The 21,426-nt window shown below is 38.9% G+C and overlaps 1 long non-coding RNA gene across 2 annotated transcripts in view; it reads right to left on the reverse strand.

The window, feature by feature from the left end:
• Positions 1-10,140: 10,140 nt before the first annotated feature.
• Positions 10,141-21,426, reverse strand: part of LOC110357128 (uncharacterized) — a 301,741-nt gene continuing 290,455 nt past the window's right edge. Inside the window, exons 12-13 of one of the 2 annotated variants that reach the window (XR_010470184.1) lie at positions 12,789-12,881; positions 10,141-12,233 (exon numbers count right to left, since the gene is read on the reverse strand). This is a non-coding gene — a long non-coding RNA (uncharacterized LOC110357128). Of the gene's footprint in view, positions 12,234-12,788; positions 12,886-21,426 lie in introns of both variants that reach the window. The other variant, XR_002410580.2, reaches the window with a different exon arrangement.

Below are 21,426 nucleotides of genomic sequence, written 5' to 3' on the forward strand. Positions count from 1 at the left end.
GACAGCAGGGGTATTGCAATTTAAGAAGCAGGCAAGAAAGTCAGTATTAATTAAGGTCTTTTGGATAGGCATAAGGAATATGATAAGAGAGGTCAAGAGGCCATAGACAACTACACAGAGTTAGTGGAGAGAAGACAGAGCAGAACTGTGAATCTGGTTTTCTGCAGCAGGGAGAGACACTTTGTGGGTATGACCTCAGGTAACTGTAATCTTCCTTGGAGCTGCCATTCCCCTGGTGACTCATTCATGCTTATTTGTTTTACTAGTACTCTTCTCCTAGCTCTCCTGTTGATTTCTACCATACTGTTTTCATTTGTGCCTTGCTGATTTGAAACACTTGTTCATTCCTGCAGGACAATAGAGGATGTACTGATGAGATCCTCTGCTGCAGAGAAAGACACGTACATGATAATGACAGCTCACTTATGGTGACCTAAAGCTTTACAGTCAGAACAGCTTTGAACGTGCCTACACATCTGCAGAAGGTGGGCAAAGCCTCTGCTATCTTTCTGCTATCAGAGCCATAGGACATGAGCATTAAGAGAGCCACCACCTAGAAGTCACATCCATTGAGATGAATGAGGAGCAGCTGCAAGAACAGAGAATAGGACAAAAAAGTCTAAACTACATAAGAAATCAACAGGAAGTAGCAGTCAGGCAAGCAATAAGCCATGGTGAATGCAGGTATGAGAAATAAAGTCACACGGGACTGAGGCAGACATCTGGTATGTATCTGAGCAAGTTTTGTGAAGAACAAACAGCAAAGAAATATAAATAAATAGCTTGTTTGTGATCTAATTTAACATACAGAAAGCAAAATAAGTATGAAATTTCCATATGCCAATAACTGTATGTTTCTAGCAACTTTAGCCATGAAACTCACCTGCTTTATGTCTATGAACAGCTTGTTTTCTATGAGTCTGTTACTTTTAAAATATAATTCAACTGATTTTCATAGGGACTAATTTTAAGATACACTTTTTCCAAAAAGCAGCCATTAGCATTTGGTATTTAGACGACAAAGGTTTTTCTCCCTCTGAATGTGAAAGAAATAAGGCAAGAGAAAGAACAGTTAGATCACTGGGGCTTCAATTTGCCTACAGAGAAAGAAAAGGTAGCCTTTGCAGTTCAAGCTGAAAAGGAGAAATCTGCATATCGTCTTATACCATTTCCTTTCTGGGTTGCTGGAACTGAACATTACATCAGATGGTTATTGTTAAAATAATAGAGAAAACATAAAAAAAGGTGGTTTCCACATCCATAATTTTTTTCATGGAAAGAGGAGTTCATTATTTCAGGGGCTTACCCTGCAGAGATTTAAGTACAGAAACAGTAACCAAACAAGCCAGGGAGGGTGATGAAGCCTCTGAACATAAGGCTCTTAGTGTGAGGATACAAAGGGACAAACCAAGTTCATTCAACTAACACTGTGTCCGTATTCCAAGCCCTGTAGGATAAACTCCATAAAAAGTAGATGGGTTATGTTTCCATCTATAATCCTTAAGAAAAATACCCAAACCAACAGCTTCCAGAAGAACCCTAGAGGCAATGAAGACCTGAAGATCCAAAAGCATGAAGTGCATTGGATTGCACTAGGAGCGAGCAAGCTGCTTCCTAAGTGAGGTTCTCCCTTCCCATCGCCCCTAAAATGGGATTCCCTGTGGAACTGGCAGCTCTCCAGATTTTGTCAGCTGTCAGACTTAGTGTCTTCAAAGGCACTGCTGTAGAAGATGTTGGTTGTTGAACAGAACTACCGTTTAACCTGCTGACACAAGCCTTAAGTTAAAAGGTCTCTCTGGAAGATTCTGGACACCCCACTGAGCATAATTGTCCTGCAAGAAGAGACTCCTCTGGAAGAAGCATCAGCCTGTGGTCTAAGCAATGAAGAGTGTCAAACTGACATTTTGGAAGAGCCCAGGCTGAAGAACTGTACAGAAACACAGACAAGCAGCCTGTCTGGTAGGGTCATGTCTGATACAGATTGACTTATCTGGCATACATCCTGCTCTCTCTTTACTTGAGGGAGTTACTAAAGCAATAAATACATATCTTTTAATTTGGGTGATTATTTTGCTATGCATGAAATCTCTGTTTACGTCATACTGTCAAAGTATCAAGAACAGGTGGAAGTATTTCCATACCAAATAGAGTTCAACAATCAGTAACTAGGCAGAGACTCATTCATATAATTTCAACATCAACAGAGACATGCATTATTTGGTCTTCTATCCTATATGGAATTGTTCTTATGTCAGGATTACATAATTTCCTAATGAAATTAATTGCATCCACATTTGAATGATGCAGAAGATCCATAGGATCTTTTTAAATTATTATTTTATTTTTATTTAATTTTTGAAAAAAGGATTGCCAAGAAATGGGAAGCCTGAGCAGCGGCAGGAGCAGCCACGTGAAAAGCACTTACTGATAATCTATTCGTTGATTTTAGATTTTGCCTTCAGGTGTGGCAGCTGGAAGAGTTTACTTTCTCTAAATTGAATATAGACTCCTGGCAGAGGACTGTCAGCACCTTCCAAAACAAGGAGGAAAAAATAATTGAAATAGAACAGACAAAATGAAAGTACGTATCTTTCTGAGTTTGTTTCAAAACTGTCCTGTTTTGAATGTATGTAAAGAGATCCTCATGCAACTGATTGTGCCAGGCATGTAGCATACAACTAAAAAAAAACTGATCAGTGCAGGCATCTCTGGAAACCAGTATTTCTTAATAAAGTTTACATCTGGTTTCCCACTTGCAAAAAGACAATTAAAACCATCTTTGTGCCTACTTGTTTTTTCTCCTACTTTGTTGCAAAGTGAAGTTCCCCCATTTTTTTTATTTTTTTTTTTTTTTTTTCCCCTTGGAGATAACAGTCACAGGAAGAAATAGAGTGATGAAGAGGAACTACACTGATAGAAACCTTGTCAGGAGTGTGCAAAAAGAGGTTCATCTCCCGGTAATTTTTGCTCCAAACTGCCTCCTCTTTTTCCCTCCAGAAAGACAGTCATGTAATTTTTTTCAGCAATCAATCTATTCAACGGTTTTAACCCTCCTTCCTGTTGGCAAATGATCCATGGGCTCCTTTTGATTTTCATTAATTTGGTGGTTATTTAAATGTACTGAATGAATGGTTTATGCAAATGTGACTGTTGCTTTGAGTGTTTGCTCATTATTCACGCTGTGTGATTGATTGTCTAAGTCACAGGGTATTGTTTCTGCTCCAGGAGTGGAGAAGCCCTACAACCAAAAGTAGCTTTGAGGACAGCCAAACACCATCAGGGCCACTCTTCACACAAATGTCAGTTATTACTACTGTCTAAAACATTTCCCCTTTGTGAAAAAAAAGTGATATAAACAAAGGCAAGCCTTCTGATATACAAAGCAAGAGGAAGAGGATAATTAAATGAATCTGCTAGTTTTCCCCTACACAAATTTTCATTATTATCCAGCACTCATCCCAGAACAATCTTGGAAATTATTCGACTAGTCATCTGCAAATACATAAAAATAATTTGTCATGCTGGAGATCTTAAAAGGAAATGTCTTTGAGACTTGGTCAATGATTTTGCTGAGCTGATAAAGTTAAGCTGCCTTAAATTCATGCTCTTTCATAGATGATTTTCTATTGTAAACAGCTTGGTAACATCACCTCTTTTTTATGTTCACAAATCATGTATTAACAGACAGCAAATCACTTGAACTTATTTGTTCAGCAGGTATTGACAGCTAGTCCCTGACAATGGCATGCAATGAAATCAGAAACTCCTGAGAAAGAGTAGCTAAAGCAGCCAAGTATATCTTTCCTGAAGAAGTCCATTGCTTAAACTCAAGGTCATATATAGGTGATTTGAATGCTGAATGGAAAGTACTTCAGGCTGTTCTTCCTCTGCCTTCTCTCTTGTTAACTCTTACAAAACAGCTACACTTGTGTCTGTTCTAGTAAAAAAAGAAAAGCATCTAGCATCTAGTATTTGCTTACTTTATCGTGCAGATTGATAGAAACTGGAAGAACATGTTGTGCAAGGTCTTATTCTATACATCAGTATGTATGGAGGAAGACTCCTGGGTCACAGAAACCCTTAGCATGACCCCTAAAGGCATTCTTTTTGTTCACTCTATATTTCTCTATGTACAGGTGGTTTAGTGTACTTCCTTTCACTCAAAATGTCCATCCACCTCTATGTGTACCGTGTTAGTTTATCCAAATATTAAATGTAATTTATTTTCTCCTTATTTTACAGGGCCCTTGCATTATCCTATAGCTGCCAAGAGAGCACATGGCAACAGAATCAAAGCAACACAGCTCCCAGAAACTGGGTTCTTACACCAAGTGCTGGTATATACTCTTATAGCCAAATGCACTGAAAATAATTTTAAAGTCATGTGGATAGTGCACTTCAACGGGAGATTTGCCCTTCCTATTACCTCTATTTGCCCCATTTTTGAACTCTTTCTGCCCTTTTATCACATCCCCGAAGAGTCACCTTGTGGCACCCTTCTGTAATCCCTCTCTGCATCAGCTGACCTTTACTAACTTGCAGCTGCCTCTGCCCTCTGTTCTCTCTCCCTGCTTCAAAATCCATTTTCTACCCTGCTGTCTTTACAGTAAAATGTATTGATTTCTACAGGAAATCGATGTTGTTACTTCCTTCCTCTGACCTGTGTTTACTGATGAGGTTTGGAGGGATGAGAACTTTGTACATCTGGAAAGCACCTGCAGCACTATAGAGTTTCTCAACAAACCACGTAAAAACAGGAGACCCAAACAGTGTTTGGAGAAAACATTCCAATTTATGTGAGCCAGCACTGTATCCAGAACAGCTATTGCACTCCTCCCCTAAAAGAAAAACATCATTAACCTTATGTGTGAAATGTGTTCCCTCTTATACACCGAATCATTTCTGCCTACAATCTTTTATCTGGGTAGGTCTTAAAATGTTATATCTGCAGCATCACAGTTCTTTATTTCAACTAATGACTGAGCTTTCTGATCCCAGACATTTAATCTCTGTATGCAGGCATTTCAAACTGTCTTGGAAAACAGAAATTGCAAATCACATTCCTTAAAATAGAAGCCAAAGTCTCCCATTATATAAGAAACAGGGTTTTATCTGAAAGGACAGATAAAAAGCAACACCTAAATATCAAGCATCAATGAATATTGCCCCCTGATTTCCCAAAGGAAAATTAATGCATATCTTTCTTCACACATTTACCCAAAAAAGGTCATATCATTAGCTGGTATATTCCAGCACAACTCAGTTGAAGAGATTAAGGCCAAACACAGATTTTTGCCTCTGTGTTTACTAACACTGCTGTAGTACTATTCTTCTGTCTGTTGACTTTTTAATTAGTTAACTAATATGTGATTTATTTTGATAAGTAGTACAACTGCCTTCAATTTGCTGTTGTAATTAAGGTACATGATCAACCATTTGTTATTCAAAAGCATGATGAACTATTAAGGTCTGCTAAAGAAAAAAACAAAGCTTTGTTCATACAGCAGCATGTGAAGGCATTTAAAATCTACAAAAATTAAGAGAAAACAATTTTGAGGTACATAGAAACTAAGTACTTTGAACAGGTATGTTATAGAGCTCTTTCACATTTTGCAGCAAGAATACTGACTCTGTAGTAGAATCAAAAGCAGAAAATTATTAAAGTTCAGGTGGCCATGAAGAACACATTCATTGCACAAGTATTCCCAACTTTCATTAAAATGCACTGCATTCCTGGCAGGGAAAAAAAAGTATTAATCCTATCCTAAGGCAGGTAGAGAAAGAGGAACGCTGAATTAAGTTAATGACTGATTTATTTTACTGGTATATTGCATTTAAACATTCCCACTGTATCTCAGCTGGTACAAATAACTGAAATCATCACACATCAATGACAGGTTGGTTGTGTGGCATTTCTACCTATGTCTAAAGAAGAAGAGATTACCTCATGAAGGAACCTGTTCCTAAGTAAACTGCAGGTAGATAAGATATTCTCAGGAGACTCATCTATGCACCTGAACTCCTCTGGGCTTAAATCAATTTCAGAAACATCCAAAGTTCATCTGTCACTGCCCTAAGATTCTCCTAAGAAGATGAAAACTACTGCATCCTTATATCACAGTAGCAGGAAGAGAATGGCCTTGAAATGTGTGTGATAAATATGCTTGGGTACAAGATAATCAAAGATAAACCAGGGCCTCACATGCCCAAATATTTATGGGAAAGAGTAAACTGTTTAAAAGACCAATGTAAATAACAGGAGACAAGGATTGTTTTCATTTTTATCTTGTGAACTAAAGTATGAAAGAATTCAGTAACTTGCTTAGAGACATATAGGAAATTATTCTTGATCTGATGCTGCTGGTGGCCAGACCAGTATTTTACCCAGAGTTTGGCTGTGACTTTAGTGTGAAGTTCAGCCCTTCCTTTCTCATTCTTTTACTGGAAAGAGTTGAGACAAGCTATTGCAAAACTGGTAACAAACATTCATAGAGAATCCATTTCAAAATGACCAAGTAATGCATAACAGTGATCTTCATGGTACTGTCATGATTTGCTAAAATTCTATTGAAAGTTAATGATTTAACAAGTGTTCTTCATTTGGAAATAAAAAAACAAACAGAAGAAATTCCTTCACAGAGCAAAAAGATGGGAACAATTTGCAGCTTACAAAACGCGAAGTTCTGGCCAACAGAGAAATACATACCAGGCGTATGTACAAAAAAGGGCAATTATTTTTAGTAAAGGTGCTTATGTGAGCATCAGAAGCCACAAGAAAGCACAAACTAGAAATAAAGTGAAGGTAATGGAGTGAAAAAGGAGTGTAGCTCTGAAGAACAGTCTAGAAAAAGTACCATCTGGGCAGAATTACATCTACAAGGTGCTGGCAAATAAATATGCTCTATTCCATTCTTTGCATGTTTAGGAAAATGAGATTTTCTGACTTTTTAAAAATAAAGATTATTGCATCTTCTGCCCACCACCAACCAGCAGAGCCCCAAATCTGACTTTTCTAAAAGGGGGTAACAGTTCTTCTTTACTTGACAAGCATGGTTATTTTGTCTCAATGTTTAAAAAAATAAATACTGTAAGGTTTTTCATATGATTTTTTTTATATCAAGACTAAAGTTTGCAGACCTAGTAATAAATATGCAAACAGCAGAAGACTAAAGTTCAGACCTTAGACACATATTAAAACACTTAAATAAAGCAAGTGATTTAAGAATAAGCAATTTCAAATCAATAAATACAACAGGTGGCTCAGCACTTCTAAGTCAAGATACCTTCAAAGGTTTGCAGCCGCATGAGGACTGCAGACTTCGAGGCATGAAGCAAGCCAGCTCGCATCAGCGAGGCAGATCCTGAAGGAGGAGGCTGTGCCCATGACCGAGGGACACGTGTGAGGTGGACATGCCGATACCATGGACAGGCACCAAACACATGTGCCACAAGGCAGGAGCTGGCCCTGGCCCCAGGCAGCATCTGGCTGGGGATGTTCCCAGCCTGCGGCCAAGCCCCAGGGCAAAGCGACTGCACTGCAGTGCGCTGGTGGCACCAAAGCAGTGGCAGAACTGGTGGGCATGGCATAGCTAAGAAAAAACAAGGCACCACAGGTTGTCTCTGATCTTTGCAAGGAGGAGAAAGACAAGCCTTGTGGGGCGCAGGCTGTCAAAGAAGGCCTGGCACCGGCTGTGGCTTTTGGCCTGACAAAGCCCAACACAAAGCCTACTTCTTCTCAGAGCAGAGAGTACAATACAGAAAAGTCCTTGGATATTTAAAACACGAAGGCAAAGGGACTACAGGAGGTCAAGAGAGAGCAGCATTTGATTCACACTTCTTCTGGGTTAACTAAGGCTGTTTCCTTACTCATTTACTCATTTTCATAATACATGCATTAGCGTAGCTTTATTAACAATGGCAAATCTCTATATACTCTTTTCACTGCTGTTATCTGCAGGCATTTTAGAAGACAGAGGAAGATGGTAGAATTACTGATTTTAAAATCTTTGGTTTTGAGAGCTGGAGAGCCCAAAATTTTCTGTCCATTCATCCATTTGTCGCCTGTTTATTCAGTGATAAATACCAGCCATACACAGTGCAATCCATCCTACGGCAGCAAGATGTGTCAGCTATTGATGGCAGATGTTATGTTAATGCATTTAATCTACACACTCTAACTCCACTAAGTGATGACATAGTTGTTGAAAGCATCCAAGTACCATGAAAAACACATGGGACCTGGGGCTGTTGGTGGTGGGTGGGCAAGGTGTATATAAAGCATTGAAATATTAAACCTTCAATTCACTGATTACAGTGTAGATGGTAGCAGGAGACAGCTAGAACATAATAAAATAGGTGGGAATCTTTGTCTAGATCTGCAGTGTCAGGAAAAAAATATGTCTCTACATATCCCTGTGTTAGCACCTAGAACCCTGCTGTGGCTATGAACAATGCAAAAACAGCAGCAGAAATGTTGCCATCCCCAAAAAGAGCCTAGCATTAAACTTAACAGTCTAGGAGCAAATGTCAAACACATGGTGGAAGCACAAGGGAGCAATGAACACCGGAATAAGCAGTGGCCAGAAGACATCGGTGCCTAACTATCAAAGTTTTTTGTTGGCACCGCAGCTAGATGTTTCCAAAAGATGCATTTTTTTAAAAGATCTGCACAGAAGCCTTCTGAATATTGCCCTTCCCATGTGTAATGGAGAACGTGTAACACTGTTCAGTCACACATTTGTCAAATGGGCAATGTCATAGTATGACCTAGTCTTGTACATAAGTGCAGGAGATGGCTGTCAGTTCCCAGAATTATGTGAAATGCAATGTTCAGGGTGTGGATAGGCTCCTCGCTGGGGTTTGTTCATTGCTTCACCAGGCAGACGAGGCTGCTTTATTCCTCAGTAATGTACCACTTGCTAATAGCTTAGCTAAGTACATGCAATGACTGCTGTTGCTTTAGCTTTAGCATTTCCAAACAGGGGACTGGGGATCAGCAGTTGAGAATGAGAAGGTCAGAAATAAGCACCTGTCCCCCACTGAAACACCTCTCCCATGAATGCAGTAATGGTTCTTAAGAACAAGGTCCTTGACTGGGAGCTTGTAAACATCTAATGTTTTGTCAGTTGAGTGTGGGATGAAATGTTAGAGCTCTTCTTAAAACAAACAAACTACCAACTGTTAGAATCTTTTGTACGTTTATAAACCTCAGTAACTTTAGAGTCTCTTTTACTTGCTAAATAAATACTTCTACTAGCTTTTCCTTAATGCGTTTTAAGAGTGCTTTCAAGGTAGCTAGCTAACAGCATGGGCTTCAGCTTCTACAGTGGGGTGGCCTATAAAACTAAGATGATCAAGCTTTTTCCTTGTCCTCAGCATCCAAATACCTTTATGAGGTACAACTAGTGTACATTAGTGCAAAAAAATGCACACGCAAAACTGTGTCCCTCCACAAAGCTCCATGAGCTCGTAATGCTTCTAGATGCAAGTGTGTCCTGGTAACATTTGTTGGCTAGGCAAGATTCATGGCTTGGTTAGGAAGAAGAGTGTGCACTGAACCTGAAGAGTCAACACTGAAGTTTGTGAGAGCAATGCATGCTGTTCTTTGCCTCCTCACCAAACTCATGTTCCATTTCTGAATTTACCCACAAAAGTTTTGGAAACATACTGGAATTTCTTGTGATTATTTATTTCAGATAAAGAAATTAAGTTGCAGAAAATACATACAGTATTCTTTCACTTAACATGTGCTTTATTTGGAAGACATAATCTCGATAAAGCTGTTTAGAAATAGATTTTGCTTGGTTCAGCCAAGTAGGTTTGAATGTTTGGCCTGGAAAAGCAGCCACCATCAGTTTAGGACAGCACGACACTGTCTACTGAGGAGTAATAACTGTAAAGTTAGCTAAATTAAATATGATGAACATTCCTGAAGCTTTCAGTGACTTTATTAAAGCACAACATGCAAAACCCTGCCTAGCCAGAAGAGCTGATGTGGCTGGAAACAAAAAGCATATCTAGTTCAGCTCAACCAGAAGAATATCCTGTTGGGACAAACTCTGCTTTGGATGCATCTGGCAGTCTGGACCTTTCTGTCCATGTCTTGTAGCTGCACAGCATGAGAAGCTGGAATAAAACACAGATAAACAGGAGCCTGAAGCCACTTTAAAGAATCAGAGGCAGCTCGGTGTCGAAAAAGCAGCTGAATCTAAACACAAGAGCCGACTGCAATTGTGGGTAAAGGGAAAAGCAGCTGGAACGAGACAAAACAAGAGAGAAACCAAATGAGGGCAGATAACTGAGCCGCTGCAGAAGCAGCACCCGGTATCCCAGGACTTGCTTGCCTTGTCCACCTTTTAGCATTGTGTGCTCACCTTCTCTAAAAGGGTTCCTTTCCTGGGGAGTCTCTCGTGCTACCAACAGAGGTAGCAGGAAACCTACTAGATAACCCCTTTTGGTTTTTAAGTATGAATGAGAAGGACCGGCAGGAGGGTGCTAGTTATTCTCAGGACTCCAAGCCCAGATGTTGTGCCAGATGTTTTAAGAATCACTGTGGTTAAAATTTCAACAGATTTATCTGAAGGTGATCATCTTTGCAAAATATGCTCTGAGAATGGATAAAGGAGGGAAGACACAAGATCAAAACTATCACTAAAATGAATGACTAAACGGGAATGATTGGGAACTTTTCAGACAAACGCTTTCTCTGGGATTCACTGATTCACAGAAATGAAACTTTTCACAGCATGACTGTGACTAAGCACTTCTCAGGTAGAGACCCTTAGGTACAGTGCAGACCTCCTGAACAGACTGGAGAGAAAGCCAGCCCACAGCACTTAATATTGCAGGCATAAAAATGACCTAAATTCAGCCCATTTGCTCAGGGTTTGTATTTTTCATTGTGTACCCTCACCAGCAGGTTATGCAGCAAGAATTCTACGTTCTTTTATAACAAGGACTGCGTGTATGTTCAGACATACACACACACATGAAAATCCCAGCAGAATATATGATCTTTCCCTTGTGTGACAAAGGAACGTTCTTCTTAATTCTCAAAAACTTCAGAGGCTGAGGGAAACAATTTTCTACCCAGCTCTGCTAATAAGTTAAGTAAAACTAATAATCATATCTATTATACACTAAACACCTATTTCACTCTTCCAGTTAACTGGTCTGGAACACATCTAAATTAAAGCAGGCTAGTGCAAATATATTAATTCAATAACAGTAACATGAACATCCTTGTAAATCAGAGCAGATCAGGTGGCAAGCAAGCTGGCAGATATTTTACAGCTTCCACCTTTGCTTTGCTCACGTTAGCGTGAAAAAAAACCCTCGTATTTTTGACCTTATGAAGCAGCCTTCATACGTAAATGTGAAGATTTCCAAGTAGAGAGAATAACTTTCACTAAGATGAATTTGCTACTGATGGTGCACAAAATATGTCATATGCATATGTCCTCAAGTGTGAAATATCTTTTAAGTCAGTGTACATCTAAGAAAAACATTTGTAAATGTTCCTGTTTGGCATGGAATCTGGTGTTTCTTCAACAAATGGAAAAAGTATAATTCTATGAAAGGGTATGCGTTTTAACACACACCTCTCACATATGCCCCCAAAAGCTTTTGAAAAGTTAGAGAGTCATATTTTCATGACATTTTAGAAGTGTATATACTGAGAGAAAACAACACTTCCAGGTTTGTCTTTACATATTTAGAACAAAACCACAATACTATCTCTTCAGAAGCATGAACAAGATCAACATCTTAGCAGTGAAAATCTAATTCTGTTTACAGAAAAATACCTTTTTTACCTTGTATCTATTTTGTATATCTTCTTTGCATCTTTGGAAAGCTCATAGGTACTTTTCCATCCCATTCAATGATGAAAGTAGGCAGTGTGTACTGATTTAAGACATTTAATCCAAGTTTAACAATTTATCCCTTATTTTTAATATTCCTAATGAGTAGGCTGTCAGGTAGTGGAAAAAATATCTTTACAATTAGAGATGATTTCAACCTAATTTTCTTCTGCAGAATGCTGTAGATCTGCCCTGAAATCAATGGCGTTATGATGTAATAATTTGAAAATGTGGTAAGAAAAAGTTTGAGTCAAATGTAGCCGGATCTTTTGAAGGAAGAAAATATAACAGTAGAAGATCAGTTGAGTTGTTAATAAGTCATTTTACGGCTCACTTTGAGAAAAATAAAAGTCCTAGAAAGTTGTAGGGTGACTGAAAAAGAACAATGAGAAAAATAATTTAGCACTGAAAGAATCTGGAAAGGAAACTTAATTCTTTGTCTACATTACAAATTCAACCATATCGAGAGAAGCCTAGATATAAATAGATGCATGTCCTGACATGATGTCCATTTAGCCCTCTTATTCTTGTTCAGAAAAGACTGAGGACACTTAAACAAAAGTCCTCAAGGCTCAGACTTAAAAAAAAATAAACCCCTAATTCCTTTCATTTTCTTAATTGTGCCAGTTTTAGAGTTAGCTGAAAAATTCCAAATCAGGCCTCACACATGTTTATTTACACCCTGAAATCATACTTTGTTCCTTTTTCCTGTTTTATTCATTGCTCATGAACATTCACACTTGCAATTTTTTGTTTGCACATATGTTTAGGGAACATCTGTTCTTTGTTCCTAACTGATTGAGATTATCTATGTGTCTATGCATGAAGAAGGCAACTGCTTATCTGCTACTGTCACGTATTTTTATCTAACTATAAGCTCAGGTCAGAGGGAGTAGGGATGGAATATAGCAAGAGCTGACCATTTACCTCGCACAGCTGGTGAAATGACTTTCTCATAATGCATATCTTCAGCAAGTAGATATCAAAGCACTTGATTGAAGGAGGCCAGTATCATTATCTCTATCTTGGAAACAGAAAAAAAGATAAAAAGATCATCTGACTTGGTCGAGATCAGTCACCAGATCAGTGGGAGAGCTTAACATAAACACAAGTTCTCCTGCATCCTAGTTCATTTCTTTCTCCTTTGCTCTACTCTATCTTCCTGTAATAAAAGGCTGGAATATGTTTTTTCAATACCTGATTTGAAAACAATAAGAAAAGGAAAAGGGAGTTACTCAGAATAAAATGAGTTATTATATCGGATAAATTTGGGGCAACAAATAATTTCATCAGTACATCGTGTCTCAGCATATAATTCCATTTGAATGATGATTGATAAAAAAACATGAACATCAGTCAGCATACAGGACCCTGCAGCAGTAACATTTCTTTTTTCCATCATTGAACACAGCACTATTTCCTGCCAACACCGTTTGTGTTTCAGCAAGACAGAATTTTGCTCCAACAATAGATTCTTTAAAACTGTGCAGGTTCTCACAGATGCCCACCATAAATGAACTATAATATACATAATAATAATGTTTATTTGCTACAAGTCACGTTTCTGATTATCCCTCCTGCCAGGCATAGTGTAAGAATATGTTTAGCTACAGATTTGGTGGAGGCAGCCAGGTTTCTATAACTAAGGGCTTTTTTTCTCCCCAAATTCTGCTTCTAAAAGTGTGTGGTATTGTACAGCAGAAGCAATTGTGACAGAATGAAAGTTCCTGCTTTTTATCCCTGTTTCTATTTACCTGTCTGCAAAACAATCTAGATTTTCACTGCAATTCTCCTTGACATTTCCCTTATCTATTTTCCTTTCTCATTAGTCTGCCTCATGAGAAAATATGGGTGCAGAATACTAAATCAACTTTATGGTCAACATATCTGGTGCCTATTGACAGACAGATTGTCCCCACACGTAAGTCTTGGGTTTGAAGATTTTTTTTATTTTTTTTTACCAGAAGCATAAGAACATGTTCTTCCTGAACTGGAATACGTTCAAGTAAAGCCTTTTCAAAAACAAAACCTGCTATTCACCTAAAAGGAAGCAGGTGGCATCATTATAGCAAAGCAACGTAAACATACAAAAGATAAGAGAAAGGTATATTTTCTATCCTTTCTCTGAATATCTGTTTGGCTGGTTAATTTGGTTTACCTTTCAATTATACATATGAAGTCATTTTCAGTAAGAGGTATCCCAGGAGGTACTGGTCTATGTCTAAGTACTTGCAATTTTTTTTCTTTTTGCCAAGGCAGAATACAGTATTGCCAGGGATCAAGACCAAGAGTCAGGATTCGTGGCTCCAGTTCCTAGGGACTGACTCCCTTGATCTATGTGTTCAATAGGATGGGACTCTGATCTCAGTTGCAGTTAGCAGACTTTTCCATGATACAGATAAACTGAATATTAAATTGAATGTACTAATACACTGTGTATCACTCATATTATGATCTTCATGACCCGTCTGTGCCTTATGCTCTCCATTTGTCAACTGGGGAACAGAAGCCATATAACTTATCTGTAGTCACACAGAAAGTAACAAGTAAAGGACAGCTCTTTCCCTGATGAAGATACTGCAGTGACCCCTCAACCTTGACAAGAGCATCATTCAATTTTAGATAGAAGATTCCACCAAGACTGGTGGCACCCACAAGAAACATGACTGCTGCTTCTCCACCGACTGGAGTTTTCTCCGATTGCAGTGTTAATGTGTTAGACCACTTTAAAAAGTTTCTACTAGCTTCCAGCAAGAAGAGAAGATGCATCTGAGGCCATCAAGTTTTCACAATTCAGTTGTAAATACTATAAAACAAGAGGTTTCAGAACAACAACAATAAAATAAATTGGAAAAAAAAATAAAAAAGGGAGAAGGGCAAAGAAGGCAGAGCAACCTAATGTTTCTAACATTATATGGTGATTTACTGTAGCATCTGCTAGCCCCAAGTTTTAGATATTTCTCTCAAAAAACTTGCAAACATGATTTCAGATACAAGTAAGTGAATATGGATGTCTTAACTAGATCATGCTCTTCTTTCACTTGTACAGGTCCAATACAATGATTTGAAGTCTGCAGGAAACACACATTCACAAAATTACAGAATGGCTGAGGTTAGAAGGGACCTTTCAACGTCATCTTGTCCAACATGCTGCTTAAGCAAGGTCATCTAGAGCTGTTGCTCAGCACCAAGTCCAGGCGGCTTCAGAATATCAGATGGAGGTACCTTCATGGTAAAAATATGTTTCCTGATGCTCAGAGGGAACGTCCTGTGTTTCAGTTTGTGCCCATTGCCTCTGATCCTGTCACTGGGCACCAATGAAAAGAGCCTGGTTCCATCCTTTTTATACACTGACTTCCAGTGTTTATACACATTGACAAGATTCCCCCTTCTCCAGGCACAGTCCCAGCTCTTTCAGCCTTTCCTCACAGGAGAAATGCTCCAGACTCTCAATCATCTTTGTGGCCCTTTGCTGAACTCTCTCCAGTGTGACCATCTCTCTCCTGTACTGAGAAGCCCAACTGAACACGGTGCTCCAGGTGTGGCCTCACCAGCGCTGTGTAGAAGGAAAGGATCACCTCCCTCAACCTGCTGGCAACACTTGTCCTAATGTAGTGCAGGACACTATTTGCCTTCTTTTCTGCAATGCAACATTGCTTGTTCATGTTCAACTTGGTGTCCACCAGGACAGCCCAGGTCCTTTTCTGCAGAGCTTCTTTCTAGCTGGGCAGCCCCAATATACTGGTGCCTGGGGTTGTTCCTCCCTAGCTGCAGGACTTTGTAATTCCCTTTATCGATCAACTGTTGAGCTAAAAATGAGAATGAAACTCTTGGAGTCGTCAGAATCCATAATTATTCAATTTTGTGTAAGTCCATCAAAAAGTTGTTCATGAAGGCAAACTCTAATAACAGAAAAAAGTTAGTATTTCAGAATAGCAGTAGAAAATCTAAGCTCAAATATAATTGCCAATTCAGAAGCAAATATTGACCTTATTTCCTTGAAACCATCCAAAATCTAGATATCCATTTATTTTAATAAGCTCAAAGACTCCAGAAAGAGATTTATTACGGTACGTATTTTTTTTCTGCAAAAATACCAATTTGTCAAGATTCAAAAATGAAGAATATCACCTTATGTTTAATTGGACAGGACACAGATGAAATAGCTTAATTTCAGCATTAATGTGCACCATTTTACGATTTCCAAGACCCAAAACATCCTCAGTCATTGTCTGCAGCTTTCTAAAAAGCAGTATTTTTTGGAGGACTGCTAAATCAGTTTGTTAATTTATCCAAGCAGAGCCAAAAGTTTCTGACCATAAGGCTTGCCTTCCATGATTTTAATCTGGCTATAACATTCCAATGTCCCCGTGTCGTCTTTCCCACCAACAAAACGATACCCTTAGTCCCATGACTTCCTTGTCCCCATGACGCTATTGACACCTTCTCAAAGCCTTGTTTCACTTCCATGTCTCCCACAAGCCAGTGGGAGCACTCAAGGGCTCAGAAGCCAAGCTATAGTTATCTGTCATCTTAGCGGACTCTTTCTCACTTTAAAATCAATATTTGGTTGGATGTAACTTGTGTAAGCAGCAATTGCAGCCTTCTTTCAATGTTTATTGCTCACCGTCTACTCACCATAGAGCCATATTGGGGAAATGAATTATACCAGTGAAGTATCTTGGAAGAATGTAAAGCAGAAGTGGAGAAGAAAACACACACCTTGTTATTCAGTACACACTTTTAGACTGAAGTTAAATGTATACAAAGTCACCTGCCATTTTAATTTCCTGCAAAGAATATCTGAAAGACTAATGTTTAAAATAAACAAATACAGATCCACCTACAGATGTATTATGATTTAAATGTGACAGATCTGCTAGAGTGGATGAGCATGCCATTTCATACACCACCCTGATTAGGAGTGGAAGGGGGTTTTGGGTGACTTTCAGATATTCTGTGTCTCTTTGTCAACACCAATGGGATTTGGTAATGCTCAGAAACTTGGGGGAGATGCTCAGCCCTTTGCAAGACTAAACCTATAATTATCAATAGACAGAAACATTGATAAACCAATGTTTAAAAAATACACGTCAGTGTGATTTGTATGGGTGTAGCTGTTCACAGAACGTGTCAGAACTGTACCTTAAAAACACACCTCTCAGAGTTAATAGAGTTATTCAGATATTGGAAATGGCAGTAGGTTTAGCATACAGGTATGTATGTTCTCTGAGTAGCAGGATGAGAGGGGAGGGGAGAGGAATAGGGAGAGGGTGAGGATAAGGAAGAGAGGAAAAAGGAGAGGAGAGCAGAGAAAGAAAAGAAAGAATATTCCTCTAGGCTCAAAGAGGAAAGATAAGAAAATGTTAAGAACAAGTTAAAGAGCTGAAAAAAATACTGTTTCATATGACAGCTTTGTAAGACCATGAAAATATATCAAAACAAAAACACTGCAAGCTAATATGCACTCCTTGGAGTAAAATCTTGCAAATCTTACTCAGGCAAAAATAATGTTACAGTAAATGCTGAGTAAGATTTGCAGATTTCACCATTTACCAGCAGAATTTATTGTTATTATTCTCATCTATTTTTCATTAATACTGAGATTCCATGTGAAATCCTAGCTTCATTGAAGTTAATGCCAAAACTCTCTTTTACTGTAATGGGGTCAGAATTTCTACATCATTAGGTACTACTACATATATTAAGTAGCTTACAGGAGTATAACTTATTACATTAAAGACGTATATTTCAATGCATCTAATAAAAGAGTACAGGCTAAAAGGAAATGCAAGACTTTTTGGACCTTTAATCATTGTCGTAGTCAGCAAAACTATAACCATATTTTCATGTGCACTTTGAGATAGCGTGATTGCTGCTGCCAAAAGAAGTCAGCGTAACCATTTTTGCTGGATGGTTTCTAATGTGAATTGGTTGTTTGATTCAACTTGCTGCATAAACATGCTGCTGAAGGCAGGGAGAAACATGGAGTCAGGAGTGAATGTCTGCCTATGAGAGGAAAGTACGTCTTCCTTCAGTGGAAATGATGGTTTGTTCCAGTGTAAAGTGTTTGTGAAATTGTGATGGCAGAGAGATAAGGACCTGTGTTTTTTCAAGTGGTCTCAAGGTATAAGTACTGATAGAAAATAACACGGCAAAACAGGGTTGAGAAACGTCAGAACCTATTTATAATGCGCATGGCAGAGACAAGGTGACCGAATTGTGCACCAGAAGAGCTCAGACACTCTCCCTGATGCTGCTGCTACCCTGAGGACTGGTATCTTCAAGCCTCCATGGTGTTCAGGTTCCCACTGTGGAGGCAGGCATGAACTTGCTCTGCCCAAGCAACTCCAAGGCCCTGACTGTAAGCTATTTATCAAACACAAAGCATGTAGCTACACTCAGCCCTACAAACATCGAAGGTCCATTGGAACATAAAATACATTACTTTCGAGTCCACTTGGAGCACAGGCAGAGCATGCTTGTATCTGCCAGCAAAAGGCAATGCAAATGTAGCCTTCTGTCTTTTTCTTCTGTCACTTGTCAGTGTCCTGGTTTATTTACACTGGGAGATCATCACAGCAACCCTCTTTCATTCCATATCCTGCCTGGACCCCTCAGTCCTGCACAGCACCAGCAATCATTCCCCACTGCTCTCTCTCGGGAAAAGGAAGTTTAATCTGATATGTCTGAAGAAGCCTGCACTGCAAAGCTGCAGGCAGCAGACAATTCCCTCTCCATCATCAGATTTAATTCCCAATTTCCAGGGAGTGGAAGCTGAGGGAAAAAGCTGCAGCAGGTAGGAAGAAAGAGTTGCTGCTAATTATGAACCATGTGGGGGGCATGGATGTTCTTGTACTCAGTACTACACAACACCGTACTGCCTATCCAGCAGATCCAAACAGCAAAGCACAATCATGTCTCTGATGACTCTAATGGAGATGGGACATCCCAAAGAACATTTAAGTAGAGCTCCATTGACTTCAATAGGCTACAGCAGAAATTCACCTACTGAGAAACTAATAATGGGTAGGGTTTTTTTTTTTTTACTCCCCCTCCTTTTCCACCTGCTCTTGAAAGCAACTTAAATATAGATAAGAAAGTGTGGGCAAAAGAGGGAGAAAAAATTTATTTAGAGGAGAAAAAAAATTTGGAGAAGTTGGGAAAAAGGAAAGAGCTAGCAAATTAAATCTTGCCCTGATTATCTCACAGTTCTAATGATCTGAATAGAGGGGTGGAAAGAGCAAAGAAGAGATCAAGGAGCTTAGAGTAATTAATTAATTCATTGTTTAGATTGTCTCCTATTCTTCAGCACAGAAAAAGAAATCAAGATTAAAAATAAAAATGAAAGTTATTAGAATAATTAACTCATAATTACACTGTTGTGCTGATTTGTTTTTGTTCTAACTGCGAAAAAGAAGTCCAATAAATCCCACTTCATCAGCTTATTTCTTTAACAATTTTTTTCAAAGTAAAAGCTTTTGAAGGGTGCAATTAAATGCCATTTGGAAAAAAAAAAAAAAAAAAAAAGAGAGAAGTTTCGTGCTCAAAACAAAGAGATCAACTGAAACAAATATCCCCATATCATGCTAGGAAATTATGGATGCCCTCTCAATTCAAACTGGTCTGTCTTTACAAGACATTGAACTCCAGGAGACATCTCTCCTCTGTGTAGCCTCTACAAAAAAGTCCACTCCTAAGCATGTGCTTCTAATGCAAAATTGGAAACCTGGCATGAACTGAATTTCACAAAGCCCAAAACACTGCTTCTGAAAAAGGGAAATTCCCCATGTTTCCATGGAAATTCACTGCTCTGGGCGACCGCTGCCAGGGCAGCTCCTCGCATGCCTGTTTTTGACAACAATAGAGAAGTGTGTGGCTCCCACCCGCCTTGGCTCAATCACACATCGCACCTTTGGGGGATGCAGCAGCAGATCTGCTGAGCTGCTCTGTGCTGAGGGACAAGCAGGAGAACAGAGCAGTGCCCCCCACTCCCACTGCCCTGGCTGGCTGGGGAAGCCAAGGCTGCTTCTCCTCCCAAGCGCCCTGCTCGAGGCAAAGCTGTCGAGGACTGCAGATGGAGATCCACTCAACCACAGACAGTTTTAAATCTGCTAGTGAATCTGAGAGAGGTTACTCCTGGGCCTTGCAGTGACTTGACAGCATGTAGTATCTGCATAATGCATGTAACTACCGTAGAGACAGAGATGATGCGCTATACAAGTGAGTGTTGTAGTGGAAAAGATATGCACTGGTTTGACTCGTCTAAATTAAAATCACAATGAAGCCACTGTTGAACACGCAATGAACTGAGCTCCTTTGGCAACAACTTGGAGGTGCATGATCTAGGGCAACAGCTAGTGCTGCTAACTTCTCTGAAATACACGGTGAACAAACTTGTGAGGACAAAAACATCATGGCCAGCCTTGCTAGCAAGACCCAAAGAGGACAGCAATATTACAGGATGAGGCTCGTGTCTGCTAATATAACGATCAGCCCCGCAAAAATTGTATGTCAGCTGCAGATAACAGTAGCCTGGCATACACAGGATTTTGTTTATTACATCTGGTTATGTTACATCATTTAATATCTTGTTATTGTTGTTGTTATTGTTATTACTTATGGTAGTATATATTGATAATTATTATTATTATTATTAGTAGTACTATTATTACTACTGTTTCTATTACGATTACTATAATAAACATATACCTCTATATCTCCTACAAATATTGAAGCTGGTAAAAATTCTACCGTAAGAAGCACTTTCAGAGAAATCTGGTCATCTGAATCAGTTGTAAATTTTGGCTTTTTAATCTTCCTTATATGTAGCTTACAATATGGAAATATTTCACCCCAGTAATCCTCATCATTGGATATTTCATATTATTTACAGGCTACTCGCTTGCCAAGAATGCATTTTCCAGTACTGTGTCAAATTTGACTTGATGTGAGGAACTCAAGAAGTTGGGAAAAGAAGACTTGAAAGGAACCTGTTTGAGACACCAGTTGAATAGTTTACGATAGACAGCCTTGTGCATACAGTGGGCCAGGTTTTCAGATGATGTAAATAGCTGTTTTGCCTTGTTTTGCCAAAACTAGGAGATCTGTACTGGAAGGTAACAGAATATCTGATTAGACACAAAGAGATTTTAAGGGACACTTTAATTTTCCAAATAAGGTATTCTGGCTAACTTGTTTCAGGGATTGGAGAGCTGATCTCCCCAGAAGAAAAAAATAGATGCTGTATCATGGGAATTTATGATATCTTTAGTAGATGCGGCACATATTAAAAGTTGCTCCATAATGTAGTCATTTTTATTTCAGCTATTCATCTACACTCTTCAATTATTAAAGTTTAATGCACAGAATTCCTTGGGGATTTTCACATTTATTAACAAAGCACTTTATGTGCTAACAGAAAATCCCAAAATTAGGAGAAATCATTTACAAGCAGACAACAGCTGTTACAGCATTAAAACTTTAATTGGCACCCCCTAACAGATCATTGGGTATTTCAGTCATCCTCTTAAGGATGTGATAATCCTTACAATATTCAGAAAGA

The sequence above is a fragment of the Columba livia genome, chromosome 2 (genome assembly GCF_036013475.1).
Source record: "Columba livia isolate bColLiv1 breed racing homer chromosome 2, bColLiv1.pat.W.v2, whole genome shotgun sequence".
Classification (NCBI taxonomy): domain Eukaryota; kingdom Metazoa; phylum Chordata; class Aves; order Columbiformes; family Columbidae; genus Columba; species Columba livia.